The sequence below is a fragment of the Protopterus annectens genome, chromosome 9.part0 (genome assembly GCF_019279795.1).
Source record: "Protopterus annectens isolate FY-2018-M chromosome 9.part0, PAN1.0, whole genome shotgun sequence".
NCBI lineage: Eukaryota > Metazoa > Chordata > Ceratodontiformes > Protopteridae > Protopterus > Protopterus annectens.
Genome location: NC_056743.1, coordinates 98692579 through 98706035, shown reverse-complemented (window position 1 = coordinate 98706035; position 13457 = coordinate 98692579).

The window sequence follows — 13457 nt, the reverse complement described above, 5'->3', positions numbered from 1 at the left end:
ATATACATATATATATATATATACACACACACACATACATATACATATATATATATATATATATATATATATATATATATATATACACACACACACACATATATATATATATATATATATATATATATATATATATATATATATATATACATACATACATACACACACACACACATACACACACACATATATATATATATATATATATCATCAACTAAGGATATGTGCTGTACTTTCACTGACTTACACAGTGTTTTAAACTAACTAGTTTTATTATCTATGTTAAATTATGCAGTAAGCGTTCATTTACCAACTATGGAAGCATCCTGCCTTTATATCTATATATATTTATGTTGTATTTGGTTTGGATAGTTTTTAATTAATCTTCATTTGTATGAGTTTTAAAGCTTCCTAAATTGATGTAGCAGAGGAAGTGACGTGGTGTTTTTTGTATATATAAATGCTTGAATAGTGCTTTTTGAAATACGTCTGAGGAAGCGGTTCATTACCGTGAAAGCACTAACGTGTGAATAAACTTTTGTTATTATCCTTGCTGTTATTTGCTGCTTTACGCTGAATGGCATCATAATTGGACACTTTACTTGCAACCAGTTCTTTTTACCAAAGTGATTGTATACACTGTACTGCTCCATTGGAAGGCTGTTTTTTTTTTTCTTTCATATATATATATATATATATATATATATATATATATATATATATATATATATATATAAGGATAGTCATCTTTCTATAATGAGAACATGACCTCTTTTAAAATGGCAGCTGCTACCTCAGATGTCCGTGCTTTATTAGTCTCAGTAACCCCAAAGGTAGCATGCTATCCTCTGTTCGTGGAAAATATAAAGGCTGTGGGTTCTTTTCTGACACCAGGTAATCAGGTTCATTTTATAATGCTGAAACTGCGGCTATGCACCCTTGGGTGTGCCATCCTTTGGATGAGATATTAAGCTGAGGTCTCCTCTGCTTGAGTTGTTGGCCATTCGAGTGGATGTAAAAGATATGATGTCACTTATCGAAAAAGTGTAGTGTTTGCTTTATTAACATTTCTATTCATTTCATGCCCTAACTTATTTAGAACTTTTACTCAGATGTTTGCACTTTCAGTCGAATTCTTTCATTTTTAAAATTATTTATATTTAAAAAATATTAAAATATTAAAAAAATCAACTAAAATGCACTTTTTCATTCCATTTCACAGTTGGCACAGAAGGTAAAGGCTATGAACTGTAGTTTCTGTAGTACAGGGTTTGATTCCCTCAGCCCTCATGTCCCTGCTGTGTGAAACTGAATTTGTCACTTAGACAGACAGGAGGCAACTGGGAATGTGGGCTAGGTGGGCTAGGCTCTGTAATGGTCCAGTGGACTGCAAGCCTAGTAACTATCTATGATCTTTTTACATTTGTCCCCAATCACACAGCCTTACTTCCATAATCATCCTGTTATCTCTCAAAGCAGACGTGAGCCCAGTTGACAAGAAGTGCTCAGGAAACACACTAGAGCATGAAAAGTAATATATTCCTTGCATTAGTGAATATATTCCTTGCACTAGTGCACAGTATGAAGAAAAACTCCTTGAGTGGTAAAAAAACAAAATACGTTATTAAAATAATAAATGGTAATCCCTCCGGATCGCTTCTTTTGACCATATAAAAAAAGTAAATACAAAATAGTTTTACCATTCAACCTGTCACATAGAAGTAATCAAAACATCAAGTTGAGTAGTTTGTGCTTAAAGAGACCATAATTAAGGCTTTAAGTATGAAAAACAATTCGCAAATTTATAAAGATTTTTCATATTACTGGGAGCATTAAATGAAATGATTGCCAAAATATATCTAAAAAGCGCAAATAAAATATATATATGTTAAATCTCATTAAATGCTCACATCAAAACTTGCAGTCTATTTAAATATGTTTCCTGAGTTTCCTATCTTTGAGGATAGGTTTAAGGGAAATGTAATCATTTAACCCACGTGCCTTGTGAGCTGCAACATTATCCATTTGAGTTCTTTCCACTCAGTTTCATTGACTATATCACCCATCCTAATCCCTTCCTCTAGTATAGCTATCAAAGAAAAATTAAAGTAATGGTTGTCACCATATTGTAACATATCCAACAAAAATAGAATCCTCTAAGGGTAAGGTACCTATTAAACCAACAAAAACCAAATGCAAAACAAAGGTACAGGTACTCCACGACAATCGAAGCCAACCAGTCTGTGTAGAAAAATCCTTTATTTGGGAACAGTAAGCGCTTTCGCATCTACAAGGGGCGCTTCATCAGACTTGAATAAAAACTTAGAAAACAGTCTCATTAAAATACTCAAGGACCTGATCACATGGACCAATGACTACAGAGTCACAATCATAGAAGAGTTACACCTAAAGAATATACATTGTCTGTGTAACAAAAACCTGTAGAAACTATGCTACTAAAAACTATCCCTAATCTCATGGAGGTGTGTATCAATTCCAATACTAAGAACTCAAAATTAAGTCTAGTACCTTTCAATAAAAACATGTGTCGCTAGTGCATTAGTTTCATTTTCTTTGTAAATAGCATACAAATGCTCCCTAATTCTCTCTCTGAGTGTCCTAAGTTCTTAGTATTGGAATTGATACACACCTCCATGAGATTAGGGAACATTGGTAATTTTACAGAGAAGGAAGAGAGTAAATGGATTATTAGACTGCAGGCAGATGTTGGGCATGGCCTCAATGAAAGAGTTACTTTAAAACCTTTCCTTAGAGACCGTGCACTCAAACACAGTTGATGTGTATTTGTGCTGTTTTTAATAAAACTTTAAAGATGTTTTTCATATGATTTTTAATATGCATGTTTCTTGAATGATGGTTTTAGTAGCATAGTTTCTATAGGTTTTTGTTATACAGACAATGTATATTCTTTAGGTGTAACTCTTCTATGATTGTGACTCTGTAGCCATTGGTCCATGTGATCAGGTCCTTGAGTATTTTAATGAGACTGTTTTCTAAGTTTTTATTCAAGTCTGATGAAGCATCCCTTGTAGACGCGAAAACGCTTACTGTTCCCAAATAAAGGATTTTTCTACACAGACTGGTTGGCTTCGATTGTCGTGGAGTACCTGTACCTTTGTTTTGCATATTGTAACATATGTTTAGCTATGGCGCTATGCTCAGAGTTCTTCTTAAAACAATAATAATGATCTTTGATATATTCCTTTAAACGTCTGTTGGTATTGCAACATAGAACTCAAAACAGCTTGTACAGTGAATTAAATATACAATGTTCTTGCTTTCACAATTTGCTGACACAAGAAATCTGTACACCTTCTGTGTAATAGGATGTACAAACACATTACTAGTGTCTAAACAATGACAATAAGCACAGTTATTACAAGCTTTAGTTCCATGATGTATTATCTGTTCGGAAATGCATTTATCTGAATAGCATAAAACTTGTTTAAGGGATTTTTTGTTTTTATAGTCAAACTTTGGCTTTTCTCCCACAATTTCCATAATCTGGTAATCCATACCTAAAATATGACAACACCTGCTCGCTATCACTTGCTCATAATTACAAGTGCTTGAACTCTTACTAGCCCAGTCTATTGCTTGTACTCGGCACTCTCCAAACCAGACACTATACAACTGTATAGCTCTACCTTAAACTAAACTCTAACCTATATCTCTTACTCTATTCCCAAAATGGGTCCTTGCTCCCTTACCCTGCACTCTGTCCCCCCTCTCTAATCGGAAAGTTTCTGATAACTCCCTGAACCATAAATCCCACCAGTCACTCCTGCTTCCTAAATCTAAAACCCTTTCTGATCCCTAAACCTAACCTTAAACCACTCCCTTAATCCTGAGATCCCATTCTTGCTGCTTTCCCATAGATGCTTGCCTAAGCCTAAATTCCTCCATTCACTCCCTTTCAATGTCTACTTACCTGAAATTATATTAAGTTTGAGCATGTGCAGCAGCAACTTACCTGAGCTGCAAGGTGCTCAGGTCTCTGGCTTCATGACAACCATTTTTAAGCACATGGGACTTAAGCTCCTGTAGTGCTACTCTTTCTCCACCCTTTTTGTAGTTATTTTTATACACATTTTGAAGTTAGTATTACCTAATGTAATGGCCTCCAATTTTTCTTTTATTTCTTCCTTTTTCCATATAAATTTTATTACTTCACCCCTTATCTTTTTTTCCAGCTACACCTTTTTTATCCACTCATTTAACATTTTTAAAAATATGCCTTTATCATCTTCATTCATTTCCTTATTGTAGTCCAGTCCTGGTGCTGATCCGTTCTTACCATCTTTTATTACCGTCTCTATTTTTTGTATTTTTCTCTCCTCTCCTAGACATTTTTTTAAACATTCTGATATTTTCTTTCCCTTCCACTCTTCATTCCTTCCATTTTCTTTTTTTTTTGTACATTTTTCTACAAATGTTTTAACCATTTTCATATTCACTTATTGTTAGTATTTTATCTCCCCGTTACCAACTTAAATAGCATCTCTTCTTTTATTTTGACTTCTTTTCTTAAATAATGAGAAACTTCCTTTTTTATTCTTTCAAAAATATATTTGCCCTATAATACAACTGTTGCCTTTTCTCTATTCGTTTTATACATCTCTTTGTTGTCTTTACTTTTGCGTTTTTTGTTTTTTTAAACACATTTATTACAGTTTCCTTATTTTCCATCTTTTCTATTATTCTCCTCTCAGCCTCTGAATATAGACAGATAAATAGATAGATATAGCTATAACTATATGTTATACTGCTGTTTAATCTCTACCAACCAATATGTAAAAATTTATAGAATGTTCTCATCGTTGTATAAAACCTATTTTTTTTCTCTTGTGATTTCTTTTTCATTTCTAAAGTCTCCATTTAATCTCTTTATACCTTTCCCTCCTTTATTACTTGTCATTCTTCCCATCCTAGCCCATTCTGCATAATCTTAGCATTTAAAGTGGTGCACTTTAAACTGGCTTAAGTAAGATAATTTATTTAGTGAGTACAATATTTATTTTTCAGTTGTGTAAGTGGTAGCTAAAGAGATGTAACTACATATAAATAGAAATCATACCAACATTCCAATCTCAAACTCTCTACCTGATTGAATAGTCAGATCATAGGATTTCTTGCAGTCATTAAAAACTATGACCTTATTTTACATTAACTTTTTCATCTAGTACATGGTCCAGTCAGATTGCTTTTAGTGCATTTCACCCGAACACTCAAGATACAGGGCCGTGGAGGTGTAAGGGCACAAAGAGATGGTATCCAAGATGGAAATGCATTAGCTACCATTTCTAGGATGGGTGGGTAAAATTTAGTTTTCTCAGTGCCTTTCCCTTAATATGGACACCCAGATGAAAACTTGTCAACTTTCAGTTGCTTTGTGGCTAAATGCTTTCTGCGACAATTCCCAAGACTACAACCTGTAAGGTGTTAACCATATATGGGGCGGTAAGAGATATTTAGAAGGAAAGAAGTAAAGAAAGGTAATTTCAAACACGGACACGAATTTAATGTCTAAGAAATAAAACGCTAATTAGGCAGGATTACTGGTCTGCTGTGACTAGGCAAAAGCTCACAGTGCATTGAAATGATTTTGTTGCAGGTAAATGTGTGATATGCATAATGTCCAAAACTACATTGTTTATAGTAGCTACTTGTACCCCAGGGATTCTTCTGTTTGATTGGCAGTGTGATCAAATGAAGCATACATGCCCCATTGTCTGTATCCCCACCTAATAAATATGTCTCAAGTCCTTCTGTTATCACTTATCCTCTGTCTGCAATAAGTTGACCACTAAATAAGGTAACTAATGGAATATCACCTTAAGTGGAATGCATGCACAAGAGGTTAGAAATGGTGCTAACACAGAGTGCACTGCTTGATGACTATGCCACATGTTGTAATTTGAATATTCATCTAGACGCAGTGTAGGAAACAGTATGTCACTTAACTTATACTTTAAGGACAAAATTAGGCAACCATTTGAATAGTCGGGACCCACATAAGAAGTCGTGTAGTACTGAGACTGAAAATCCAAACTTACATAAACCAAGTCCAAGATCAACATTTCTCAGAATAATACCTTTTCTGTGAGGTATGGCAGTCTTACAGTTAGTATACAAGTTTGAGGGGCTCACCCCTCGTATTAGAGGTATAGGGGGTTTGCTTTGCTCCCCTCCAAAAAACAATTTAAAGGAGAAGAATGTTGATGGATAGTTGCTCTTCTCCAGCATTCCAGTCTTTTTTTTTTGGTATGTTGGGATTCTGAATTTTGAGTCCCGAAATTGCAATAGATAGCAAACAAATTAAGTTTCAGAAAGAGAAAGGAATGTATATACATTTTTGTTCAGTGTTTCACACATTAGAACAGTGGGTGACATTGTTTAGGGATCTGACATTAGCTGTGATTATCATGTTTCCATGCCTTAGAATTTTAATATTAAAGTAACCCCCCCAAAAAATATATCCTGAAATGAATCACACATCAGTTCTTTTTGTTTAGTAGTGGATTACGGAGTGCTGTGTTTGTACATATTACATACTGCTACTACAGTGTACCTAAGAATATAGTGAACAGTTATTTAAAGGTACAAACTTATCGACAATGGATTATGTATACCATGTTTCCTGAATATTTTAATGTAGTCCTGTTAGTCAAATTTAAGATGTTTACTCAAAGGGTGCATATTAAAAATATATTTTTTGCAGATATAAGTAGCTGTATGCATCTTGTTAATTACACAAACTAATCTTCTGTTTTGTTAAATAAATGCATTCAATACTCTTGTTTTTCAACATTCATTTCTATAGTTTTCTGTATCTTCTTTTGATTTAGGACTTTTCTGAGCTCCTGCCATCTGCAGCAATAAAGGCTTACATTGAGAGTTATCAAGCCCTAATGAAGGAAGATCCCATATACTTTGTCATCGGCTTACTGCCTTGTGCAATGCTTTGGCCTTACATCGCACAAAACCTCCAGATCAGTGATTCAAGTCCTTATATTAACTTCAAAATTAACAACATGGCTGATCACTCAAGAAAGCACTATGAGAAACTTCTTGAAACCCATCGTCACACAATGGATGAAAAAAAAGCAAATGAAATTTTCAGGAATCAAATGGAGCATGAAAAGTCTTTCTTTGCTGAATCATAACATTTTGGTTCTAAATTGAGGATAATGAATCATGACATTGTGATTCTAAACTGACTACAATTCTTTACTTTCCTAGGTGTGGTGCTTGAAAATTCTCCAGTCGTGAAAATGTTTTATCAAGATAAGATTAGCTGTGGTAAATCTCCTTTCCTTAGGATGAATTTCACTACTCATGTTTACATTTAGTATAAATATTATGTGTATTACTGGGATGTGTTAAACATGTAAAGGGAACAAAAAAAAACACTTAGCAGTTTCCCTATATGGCATTTAGTTGTACCTTTTAATATATCTTACGGTTATAAGTTTATAGGTAAGTACTTGGCTAGCTGTCCTCATGAGCCATTTTAAGACTAGCCAATTTCCTTCAGTGAGAATCAAACCTTTTACTTCTTGTTTGTGAGATAAACACCTTAACAGTTATACCACCCCTGAAATCCCAGGAGATTTTAAAAGGAAATGATCCCATTGGGATAGAGGAAGAAGCTGACTATGATGAGATAGTACAGATCTGAGTGCCAGAACCTCTATGGACAGGATAAAGGGGAAGGTTAAAACTGATAGCAGTATAAAAATAGAGTTTGGTGCAGATAAATGGTTCTACTAACCCACAATAATCAGCAAAAGATAAAATATAGTAGAACCAAACCACAGCCAATATGCAGTAAAAAAAACTTTTAATGGTGAGCGTTCGGATGAAGCGGCAAAATCTGTTGCAAACGTGCTCACCATTAGAAGTCTTTTTTACTGCATATTGGCTGTGTTTGGTTCTACTATATTTTGTCTTTTGCTTAAACCTAAGACTGAAGGCTGCCTCTCCTTTCTTGGGGGAGGTGGAATGGTTTGCTAGAGCCAAAAGCTAGATTAATTAGTTTCCTATGAGGTGCAGCAACCTCAGACATTTTTTTTTATAATAATAAGGGTGGATGGAAAGTGAAGAGCTATGGCTCCAGCATGGAAGATTATGGAGCCATGCCACTAAAGGAATTTACATTCAAGATTTCCAACAAATTCTACATTCACCCAAACCTGCCTTCTTACAACACTGTCTTTAATCATAAATATATATTTCTACACACACCCATGTACACACATTTACTCATCACCATTGTATGTACACACCAGCATTGATATCAACTCATTAAATCTAAACTGCTATTTTTACAGCAATGATAATAACAGCATAGCTGTTCCACTGATATCTGCAATCAGTGCGTTTACTCAGTGTATCATTTAATCATTTTGCAGGTTAGCAACAGTTTGAATATTTCCAATATGATGAGTTCTAAAATATACTATATACGCGTTTACAGATATGGCTATATTTTTATTTTTTGAAAAGAGATAATTAATATATTATATTTTTATTTTAACTTTTTATACAATATATAATTCTGTGCACATAGATAAGCATTATTTCATTAACCGTAGCTGTTTGAACATTAAGTGACCATTTTATTGCATTCTGCACTGAGTAATACAATTGATTTTTACACATTGCAGAATGCACTAAAATGAGTAACATGTTAACTATGCCAATATATATGTAATATGTGCAATTGTGATTTATCATAGTACTGTAATTGGTTAAATAAGCATTAAGACTTAAAATCTAGATCTTTTATTTGTGCGGTGCTGTGATAAGCTTTACTGTGATTGGTAAAATAATGTAGCTAAATAAAACATTTTTAAAAGAATGTTAGATAAAGTAAGAAATTAAACCAATGAGCTTGAACTCTGTTAAATGACAACTATATTGTAATAAAATAAGTAATTTCTCAAGCCAGCTCTTAATCTGATTGTGTTCATTTTAAGATGGTAAATTCTGGAATCTAACATGTTGGTTCTGATTTTTTAATCTTCAGTGAGTATGTCCCCATTTCCCTTTTAATGCACATTTGCTTATTAGAAGTGTATTTATTTCTCAGCAACTTCTGGCATCAATACAAGTCAGAGGGCAGAAGGTGATATTATTTATTGTGAAAGAAGACTTCACTTAGAAACACGAAAGCAACACAATGAATAGCCAGTATGGATACCTCATGTCGTAGAAAATGTTAATTTCTATCACATGTGATTAGAAGCTTTGTTTTTCAAAGTGAATAATTTTCATCAGCTTGTGAATGAAAACTAGTCTTGGTCTAATATTTTGGTGAGCGTTTTTCACAAGTCATTGTTTATCTAGTGAAGTTCAGAAATAATTGCTTTTCACAAGTTCTAGAGGCTATATAATATTTCTGATACTTAGACTACACAAGATTCTTCACCAGTGAGGGGTCTAGTGTCTCAGGCTGAGGCTATAACTTTTTAAAAGCTAGGATCCCTTGATATTAATAATATGCATAGTAATACAAAATATCAAGATGGTCTGAACAGTATTGCATAACAGAGCTTTACAATAATTGGTTTATAACATTAATAGTCTTGTAATGTTTGCTTGTATTACTCAACATTTTCTTTCTACAGGGGATATCTTTTGCACGTTCTGAGGACTACCCCTCAATCACACTTTCTTATACCTGTGCATTTTTGGCTTTTAAAATATGTCAGCATTTTGATTCAAAGATAAGAATGCCGGCACATATTTGTGGTCATTATATGGATGACTGCTTTATGATATGGAGGAATTACAACACAAAATGGGCTAGTGTTGTGAATTTACTTAAGTTCTATTACACTCCTTTAAACTTTCACACATGTGGCCTTGGATAAGATGCTTTTTAACTGTTTTTTGCAGCTGTATGTGCTTTTAAAGGATGCAACATTATATTTCTGCTTGTTTAGATGTTTATGCATTTAAAGACTGCAACGTATTACAGTCCTGCTTGTTTAGATTTTTGTGTATTTAAAGACTGCAACATATTGCAATACAAGCTATAGAGTAAGTATATTATGACATAATCTTCACAGGGTTGTTGGTTCATAGGGTTTAATGAAGAAAGCACAAGGGCTTTGGCCATCAGGAAACTTGATGCCCTGGATCCCAAACTGGAAATCGTTTGGTAATCCATTAGGAACTCGGTTCATATGTGAAGCCAATGATTTTTGAGAAGACTGACAGAAGATTTTATTTTATGGAAGTTTTTGAGATATGAAAATTTCACATTTCATAACACGATTTATATTAGTTTTTATTGAGATTGACTGTTCTTAAGTGTTCAAGTCACGGGGGGTATTTAAAGCAAAGGTTTTGAAATAGTATGAATTTAATGCTCTGTGTATTTGGCCTAAGTCTTCTCTAAGAAGATATGATATAAAGAAAGTTGTTACCATTTTTGGCTGTAACACAAGCCTTAAAGCATTTGATTTTCTTTGAGAGGATTCTTTATACCTTCCCCACTTGTATGACATGGTGTGGTTAAGTTACAAATCAGGGTACAGCATTCTATAATTGATCCCAGGGTTATAGTAAAGGGTAAAAAATACTTCTCTGGTATGGCTCAACTTCAGGAAGGATTAGGTGAACAATTACACATGCTTTTGTAAACTGTTGTAGCTATACAGGTATTTAGGTCGTTGTGAAAAATGTGAAGGGTGTTTCATTGCCAATACTGCAGCCTCAGGGCATGTGAAAGAGTCTTGAGGACATTATGAACAAGTGTGTCTTCTTACTCATTCATTCACTCATTTAATTTTAATATTATTAAATTATTGTTTAATTATTAATAATTACCTTGTAAATCCTGGAACATGATAATTCAGAAAATAAAAATATCTACATTAATTTACACAGCATTCGGGGAGGAAAGTTTAGGAATTCTGTCATTGTGTAATGACAGAGGAAATATTTCTATCAGCCTTTTCCTACAGCACCCCTTCTTATTTCTGTTCTGTCATGAGGTCAAAATTTACAGCTCCAACATTGTAACTGGGATAACAGGGTGGCTAGGTACTGTGTCCACAACTGACCACTCTTTTGGACCCTCTGACACAATCACACCTACATCCCAAATGCTATGAGCTCATAAACTTGATTACCAGCACACCAACACTTATGTCCCAGCCTGATATATGCTCATGAACTTTTTCTTTTTTTTTCACTCGTACATTAAACACTAAACATTTCTCATGCCTCTTATGTTTTAGTCTTGAGAGTACTGTCCTCAACACAAGGCGTCTCCTTGTGTTAATTGTTTTATTTTGTTGTATGTGCCTATACATTAATAAACATTTCCTTATTTCCTGTGGGGGTCTCCCACTGTTACTTCACATATACCTAACAAATAAACACCTCAGTTATTCAACAAAACTATTACTTATTCCACTTGTTTAACAAAACTATCTGAGAGAGAAAAAAACATTTTCCACAAATCTATTTTCCCCATTTTTAGTCTAGCATGCTTGCATACTCTTAATATTTAATGATCCAAATCTCTGACTATTCCATACAAAGCAGCATGGAATTCACAGAAAAATTGTAGGTGATGAACCTTTGTAATTTATTCCACAATACTCTGCAGCAACACCAAAGTTCAGAATCCGAGTCTTAAGGCACCAAATGCTAAAGTTCCGAAATAAATAAAGAGTTTATTCTATTAGTCACGAGTCAATAATAATGCTTCAGGATTTGCAAAGTACTTGTTTATTGCATAAACAGCACTGGGAAACTACCTTCTAAAATTTTCAGATCAGTCTCAAAAAACAGAGGAAAATACCTCATTTATATATATTTTTTCTTATCTGATATTTCATATTATGAACATAACTTAACAAATAACATTTTTAACTATTTTATGCTCCCATGATCCTTTTAAAACACTGACCACCTGTGCATATTTAATGGCTTGCAAATTTGTAACATTTGGTACTAGTACACACTTTCACACAGACATCATTGCAAAACTCATCCTCCAGCCTGAGAAGGCCTGAGTGTACTGTTGATTAATCTGGTTTCCATGGATACCTGACACTTTCAAAATAACATCCCATAACTTTTTAAGCACTTACTTTGCCTTCAGCTATCAAGTACAGAGAGGATACAGTTGTAAGACACCTGATAAAACTGCTACTTATGAGAAACTACATCTTGCATAATCATTCAACTATTTTTCATTCTGCTTTTAACATAAACAAACATTTGACTAATTTGTGAAGCAACTAAAAGCTAATTTGCATATTGTAAAGACTAAATATGAGACTTAACCTTCCAAAACATCTGCTGAGCACACTCCCAACACTTTGCATTGAGGGTGGCTACAAGTTTCATACCACCATAGCTACACCGTTGGTTGGTTGATTCATTGAATGACTGCAATCAGACATTTACCAGAAAAATCAAAACATTTTTCAAGGGAGAGAGCAAAAACAGGAGCAAAATCAAGAATAGTTGAGAGGTATGCTTTGTGTATTAGGAAAATGTGCAATGCTCTGGTGTGTGTGTGTGTCGCTGTGCCTCAATGTGTGTGTGTGTGTGTGTGTGTGGGACTCTCTGTGCCTGTGTGTATGTGTGTGTGAGACTCTGTGCATGTGTGTGTGTGAGACTCTCTGTGCCTCAGTGTGTGTGTGTGCACGCGAGACTCTGTGCCTCAGTTTGTGTGTGTGTGTCGGTCTCTCTCTGCCTCAATGTGCGTGCGTGTGTGTGCCCGCATGTGTGTGACTCTCTGTGCCTGTGTGTGTGTGTGTGTGTGAGACACTCTGTGCATGTGCGTGTGTGTGCGAGTGTGAGACTCTCTGTGCCTGTGTGTGTGTGTGTGTGTGTGTGTGTGTGCGCGCGCGTGAGTGAGAGAGTGTGTGTGTGTGTGTGTGTGTGTGTGTTGGTCTCTCTCTGTGCCTCAGTTTGTGTGTGTACTTTTATGTCAGGCTGGCCTTAGTCCAACAGGACCTATTTGGCTAAACATGGTCCCACACTAGGCTATGACAGAGCCCTTATTCAGAGATTTGTCTGAGAAACTCAACAGCAAAATGCAAGGCATTTTCTTACAGATAATCTTGCTCTTATAGTAAAAAAAAAGTCTAGCTAGTGGAATGGATAACATTTCACCACCAAGGACTAGTAACCAGTGTTAGTAACTGCAGCTTCATGCCTCCTGCATGGTTCATAGCACTAGTTGCTTTTTTTTCCATCGTGGGTAGTTGCTACTGTTTAGTGGTCACCAGGGTTTTCAGATTTCAAACTGATTGGATTAACCACAGGGTTGTGTGTACTGCTCCAGCTAGTGCCTTGGATGATAAGACCAGGCTAAATCTAAACTTTGATAGATGCACTGTTTAGTTTTCCTTATCTTGCTGACATGGAGTTTATGATTGGTTGCTAATTAAATCACTTACAAA